The following is a 7,435-nucleotide window of genomic DNA, read 5'->3' on the forward strand; positions in this document are numbered from 1 at the left end:
TTCACGCAAATTCTTCTGCTAGTTGGGGTTTAGTCCAAATCTGCATCCTTTCCTTCAAGGCTCAGGGGTCCAAGATTATCTTCTGTGTCTGTAGTTATTGGTTTCCCTTTTCTTTGTTGAAGAGGGTCTGTGCAATCCTTCTGCCTAGTCCGCCATCTTGCCCCGCCTCCTTGTCTATTGTTGGTGATTGGGATGCAAAAGTTGGAAACAAAGAAGCAGGAGCAGTAGTTGGAAAATATGGCCTTGGTGATAGAAATGACACCAGAGAGTACGTGATAGAATTTTGCAAGACCAATGACTTATTCTTTGCAAATATCTTTTTCAATAACCTAAATAGTGATTTTACACATGGAACTTCTCAGATGGAAGACATAGGAATCAAATTGACTACATTTGTGGAAAGAAGCAATGGAGAAGTTCAATGTCATCAGTCAAAACAAGGCCAGGAGTTCACTGTGAAACAGACCATCAATTGCTCATAAGCAAGTTCAAGTTGAAGCGGAAGAAAATTAAAATTAAAAGTCCACATGAGGAAAAATATGACTTTGATTATATACCACCTGAATTTGGAGACCATCTGAAGGATAGATTTGACACAATGAACAGCAATGACTGAAGACCAGACAATCTGTGGGATGACATCAAGAACATCATACACAAAGAAAGCAAAAGCCCATTAAAAAGACACAGGAAAGGAAGAAAAGCCTAAACTGGGTGCTAAAAGAGGCTCTGAAATTTGCTCTTGAATGGAGAATAGCTAAAATGGATAGAAGAAATGTTGAAATAAAAGAGCTGAACAGAAGATTTCAAAGAATGTCTTGAAAAAACAAAAAATAAATATTACAATGAAATGTGCAAAGACCTGGAGTTAGAAAACCAAAAGGAAAGAACATGCTTAGAAATCCTCAAGCGGAAAGAACTGAAGAAAATCTTTAAGCCTTAAGTTGCAATATTTGAAAGATTCTGTGGGCAAAATATTAAGTGATATGGGAAGCAACAAGAAGGTGGAAGGAATACACAGAGTAACTGTACCAAAAAGGATTGGGCGATGTTCAGGTATCTCAGGAGTTTGCATACGATCAAGAACCAATGGTATCGAAGGAATAAGTACAAGGTGCACTGAGGGAATGAGTCAAAAGTTTCTAGGAATTGATGGAATACCCTGTGAGATATTTCAACAAATGAGGGCAATACTGGAGGTGATTCCTCATTTATGCCACAAAATTGGAAAGACAGCTACCTTGCCAACTGACTGGAAGAGATCAATATCTGTACCCATTCTAAAGAAAAGCGATCCAACAGAATGTGGAAATTATTGAACAATATCATGAATATCACACACAAGTAAAATTTTGCTGAAGATACTTCAAAAACAGTTACCTCAGTATATTGACAGGGAAGTTCCAGAAATTCAAGCTGGATTCAAAAGAGGATGTGGAACTAGGGATATGATTGCTGATGTGAGATGGATCTTGGTTGAAAGCAAAGAATTTCAGAAAGATGTTTAGTTATGTTTTATTGACCATGGTGAGGCATGCTACTGTGTAGATCATGATGGATTATGGATTACATGGCTAAGAATGGAAATTCCAGAATACTTAATTTTGCTCATGAGGAGCCTTTACATAGACCAAGAGGATGGCATGTGATCAGAACAAGGAGATACTACATGATTTTAAATCAGGAAGGGCTTGTGTTGGTTGTATCCTTTCACCATACTTATTCAGTCTTTGTGCTGAGCAAATAATCCAAGAAGCAAGATTGTATGCAGAAGAATGTGGTATCCTGATTGGAAGAAGAGTCATTAACAATCTGAAACATGTATATGACACAACCTTGCTTGCTGAAAGTGAAGAGGACTTGGAGCACTTATTGATGAAAATTAAAGAATCTGCAGTATGGGCTATACCTCAACAAATGCTCTTTGAGAAAAAGGTACAAAACTTAAAAAAAAAAAAAAAAATCCTCACAACTGGACCATTAAGGAATTATCATGATAAATGGGGAAAAGACTGAACCTGTCAGGGATTTCATTTTACTTGGACTCACAATCAACACCTGTGGAAATGGCAGACAAGAAATTAGATATTCTATTGCACTGAGAAAATTTGCCACAAAAGCCCTCTCTAAAGTGTTTAAGAGCAAAGATATCACTTTGAAGACTAAGATGTGCCTAACCCAAGCCTTGGTATTTTCAATCACCTCCTATGCCTATGAAAGTTGGGCAATGAATAAGGAAGACTGAAGAAGAGGTGGTGCTTTCAGTTGTGGAGTTGGTGAAGAATACTAAAAATTCCACAGACTGCCAGAAGAACCAACAAATCTGTCCTGGAAGAAGTGTAGCCAGAATGCCCTTAAAAGCAAGAATGGCCAGACTTGATCTCACCTACTTTGGTCATGTTACCAGAAAGGACCATTCCCTGGTGAAGGATATCATGCTTGGTAGAGGGTCACCAAAAAAGGGGAGGCTCTCTGTGATATGGATTGACAAAGTGTCTACAATAACAGGCCTGAGCATAGCAAGGATTGTGAGAGTGGCACAGGACCTGGCAGTGTTTCATTCTGTTGTGCATGTGGTCACTGAGTTGGAGCTGACTGAACAGCACCTATCAACAACATCAACATAGTTTTTTGAGTTATAATTTGCCAATGCCTATGGGCCAAAGGGAGCTCTGGTAGTGTAGTGCCTAAGGCACTTGACTGTGAACCAGAAGGCTGGTGGTTCAAAACCCACCAGCCACTCCTTTGAAGGAAGGTTGGGCAATCTACTTCCGTAGAGATACAGCCTCGGAAACCCAAGGAGGGGTCACCATGAGTCAGGTCTGACTCGATGCTACATAAAAACAACAAGAGCCAAAGATGTTCTAATGAACAAAGCACAAACTGCTTTAAATTACAACAAAGATTTATTTCAGATTAATAATATAATATAATATAATAATAATATACTATAATATAATATAATATAATAATAATATACTATAATATAATATAATATAATATAGTAGAACAACTTAGAAGAGAAAGCAGACATAGATCATTGCAATGAGGAAACCCAGTGTTCACAGGAAGGAACCAAGACTTCAATAGGATGGCATAGAAGGTCTCTTTTTCTAGGCTTGCTAGTTGTGACTTGTCCAAGGTTTGTTGGTTGAAAATGAGGTATATTTCTCAGTTCATCCTTAGTCAGCAGCCACATTCTCCTTTTAAGTCAATAACCTGAAAGTAATTTTTACAGGGGAGAACAGGAACAACACAGGTATGCCTTTGCATCATATAACCTTTTTTTTAATAGGTGACTTTTAATAGTGTAGATTGGATAGCTTTGCTTTTTCCCCTTTAGTAATCACGCCCTCTTAAACTTTGTTAAGTTGGCCTGATTAGTCATGCAAATACTTAATTCCTTTGCCCTTTTGTAACCCCAAAGCAACTGACCCTCTTTTCAGAACTGCACAAAGTCTTCAAGGAGATTTAAGAATTATTTTAATTTGCTTGGGGAAATAGGAGATACTGTGAAACCTGTAAGAGCTGGAACTCAACTGGACTGCCTCATTTCTGGGTCTCACGAGTTTCCTGCCTTTGATAGGGTGCAGTCTTGCCACTTTCCTATCATTCTTTTTGGTAGAAAATATTTAAGTTTTCCTTGTCTGATACATTTCCACCTTACACAGTTTTTGGCTTTTACAGGTTTTACTGTATATACAAAAAGAACAAGCTGACAAGAAAAGAGGGCATATACTAAGTACCCAATGTATGGACCTGAAAATAGTGCTTTAGGCGTTCAGTCTGGAAGCCATTGGTGTACTAGATTAATTGGTTAAGGTTTCAAAAATGAGGTAAAATTTAAGCTTGTTCTTGAAGAAGGGCTAGGACTTAGGTGGTCAGGAAAGTTATGGGAGGACATGGGTGGCAAATGGTATAAGTAGAGCCTCTGGCAGAGTGGCCTGGCTTATGCATGGCAGTCAGTGATTAAAAGGGTAGAGTGAGGGAGTTGCCTGAGTTTTCTAATGCTTCTCTAATAGGAGTACCACAAGTGGATGATTTAAGAAACAAAAATTTTAAAATATGTATATATAGTTTAAGAGGCTGGAAGTCCAAATTCAGGATGCAGGCTCTAGGGAAAGATTTTCTTTCTCTGTTGGCTCTGGGAGAAAGTCCTTGTCTTTGTTCAACTTCTGTTCCACAGCTCCTTGGTGACCTTCATGAACATGGTGTCTATCTTCCTCCTTCTCTGCTTGCTTCTCTGCTTTTGGACTAAACTACTCTTTTTATAAGAAGCTCTGGTGGTGTAATGCCTAAGGCATTTGACTGTTAACCAGAAGGTTGGTGGTTCAAACCCACCAACCACTCCATGGAAGGAAGACTAGGCAATCTACTTCCGTAAAGATTTACCACCTCAGAAACCCAAAGGGGGTTCCTTTGAATCTGAGTCGACTTGATGGCAGTGAGTCTATTTACTCTTTTCATGTCTCAAAGATGAATGGTTTAAAACACACCCTACACTATATTTTTTGGGGAACACAATTCAATCCATGTCAGGATTCGAGTTCATTTCCTTATCTTTTCTGAAAAGAACGAATATGTTGGAAAGTGTTTTCTATATCCTGCATAATATCCAGCAATGTAGTAGAAGCTAAATAAATATCACCCAAATATTTTAGGGTAAATGTTGGATATATACAAAGTTAATAGGTAAGAAATTTGCCTAGAACAAAGCTAAAAAGCGAAAATTGAAGTCTTAAATCTCAAAGATGTCAGTTGGAGTTGTAAATTTGGGTCTTTATAGAAAATGTGAAACAACAAATCTGAATAACTGGACTTCAATTCTGCGGGGAAGTTGCTGCAGAAAAAAGTTATAAAATTATCCATCATTCCCATTCTTACTTGTCCTTTTCTTCCCCAGTGTCAAGAAAAAAATTAACTCAATATGAGTTTATCAAATACCAATACTTTCCTTAACTCATAGTTCTTACTCCTGTAGAGTTTATAGTCTTACTGGGGACAAATGAGAGAAAGCCAGAATGAGAAGAAATCAGAGTGAAGTCTTTGAAAATGGAGAGATTTACCAAGAGGGAAAGTTGGAAGTGAATTCACACTTGAAGGAGACAACATGAGCAAAGAGAAGGAGATAGTGATGGAGGAGCCAAGGTATTGTGGAGACAGCCACAGCATTGACAAAGGTTTAGAACTAAAATAGCCTTAAACTGTTATGGTTGATAACTTACATTCCTGTGGCTAATACTTCTATCCCATGGGGACAGACTATCTAGTGTTTTGGAAAGAAAAATAAACAGCTCCTCTTCTCAGCAACTGAAGAGAGGCTGAATGGTTCAGTGAGCTTTTTAAAAAAATAGACCTGTTTATTTCTTTTGAATTTTCAAAGTGTCCTTGATGCAAGGCATGTGGGACAAAGTACATTCTTTACCTGCCCTTTTGCTAAGATATAGGCATTTAGTCTCCCTGTGTTCAGTAAGGGGAAATCAAGATACCATAGGAAAAGCTGCAGCTTCAAATTAGTCCAAGTAGGTAAGCTGTTCCCTCTCCTGTATTACACAAATCCCCAGCTTCCCAAAGAGCTGCAGACAAATTCCCCTGAAGCTATGCTTTTTAGCCACTCATCTGTGGCTTATTCCAAGAGGCTGGCAGGAGATGCTCCTTAGAGGTAAGCTCTGTAGGTGCAAACCTCTGCTTGTCAGAGATAGAGCCCAGCAAGCAGGCTGTCCTGGAGCTGCCCAAGTTTGAGGCCACTCTAGTTAATGCAGAAAAACTTACTGTTGATAAAGCACATCTCTCCTCTAAGTTGTTATTTCTAAGCTGAGCCCTCCTTGGCTCAACACATGTATACTTGCTTCAGAGTCTTTTAACAGGAAATGAGACACACAAAAAATCAATGGTCTCTGCCGTGCTCAACCCACCAGGTTTTTATCCTTTTACTTGTTTTTTTTTTTGTGTGTGTGTGTGTGTGAACTTCTGCTCTTATTCTCTCTTCCCTTTGGCTGGTTACTTCACTTCCTTCAGACTAGAATATGTGATTGAATTTTAACATGCAGCAATAAAGGGTTTATCACAGATTTTCTGTGCCAGGATGTTAAATAGGTGCTTAGAAGGCCATGGAACATTTTCACAGAATGAGTATCAGATTTGGTTTGTTAAATGTGAGTGAGAAGTGTTCTATGATACTGACCAGTACAAGTAGGTGCCCTATAGTTGGTGCCTATAGTTGACACTCTTAGAATCTGTATCTCCCAACTTAGCATATTTGACACATCCTCAGAGTTCAGGGAGAAATAAGTAGGTGATGCAGGAAAAAAGACAGATATTAGTCAGGAAATGTGTTAGGAACCTTGGCAAAAACAAAAACCTCACTGAGCTTGAAATTACTTGTTATATAATAAAAAGCTTAAAAAAAAAAATCCATTGTCATCCTGTCAATTCCAACTCATAGCTACCCCTATTGGGTTTCTGAGGTTGTAAATCTTTACAGAAACAGATTGCCTCATCTTCTTCCATAGGGCAATGGGTAGGTTTGAGCCACCAACCTTTTGGTTAGCAGCCAGATACTGTAATCACTACACCACCAGGGTTCCTTATTAATAATAGATCATTTAATAATCTCTAAGATCTCTTCTGAAAAAAAAAAAAAAAAAGCCAGGTACCCAGAGGGAGGAGAGTCAGCCACAGGGATCCAGGTGAGGAGAGGGAACTCAGGCATGCTCAAAGCAACAGGGTGGGAGAGTGGGAGAAAGGAATCCGGGCAGAGGAGGAGTCAGCAGCAGGGACCCAGGTAAGAGTGGTACGAGAGGTTTCCAACAGGGAGACTAACTTGTCTGTCAGTTTGTCCTACCGAGGTGACGTGTTGATGTGAGTTTTGAGGCTGAGACACTGGTTTTCAAACCCAGCAGAATGCACATAGTGCACAGGTATCAGCCCAGCTTGCAGACTGAGACAGACTAGCAAGAAGGAAGAGACCATCCACTTCTCAAAAAATTGGCCAAGGAAAACCTTATGAATAGCAAAGAAACACTGTTTGATACATTACCATGCAACTTTATGAATAGTCCCGATAGGTTAGAAGACTCTGAAATTAGGATTGGGAAAGAGCTGGATCATCTGAGTAAACCCAGCCTTAGTGCTATAGATAAGGTAAAGCTTTTGAGACCTCCATTTGCTGATGTGGCACCACTCAAATTGAAGAGAAACAGCTACAGACATCCATTAATCATCAGAACATGGAGTGTATGAAATATGAATCTAGGAAAATTGGAAGTTGTCGAAAATGAAATGGAATGCATAAAAATTGATATCCTCAGCATTCATGAGCTGAAATGGACTGGTTTTGGCCATTTTGAATCAGACAACCATATGATCTACTATGCCGGGAATGACAGTTTGAAAAGGAATGGCGTGGCATTCATCATCACAAAGGATGTTTCAA

At 39.0% G+C, this 7,435-nt stretch overlaps 1 protein-coding gene across 1 annotated transcript in view; it reads left to right on the forward strand.

Moving 5' to 3' along the window:
- LOC103204430 (serine/threonine-protein kinase TNNI3K) overlaps nucleotides 1-7,435 on the forward strand; it is a 661,050-nt gene that overhangs the window by 486,072 nt on the left and 167,543 nt on the right. The window lies entirely within an intron of this gene.

This window comes from Orycteropus afer, unplaced genomic scaffold (assembly GCF_000298275.1).
Source record: "Orycteropus afer afer isolate SDZICR_OR568_19922 unplaced genomic scaffold, OryAfe1.0 scaffold00248, whole genome shotgun sequence".
Lineage (NCBI taxonomy): Eukaryota > Metazoa > Chordata > Mammalia > Tubulidentata > Orycteropodidae > Orycteropus > Orycteropus afer.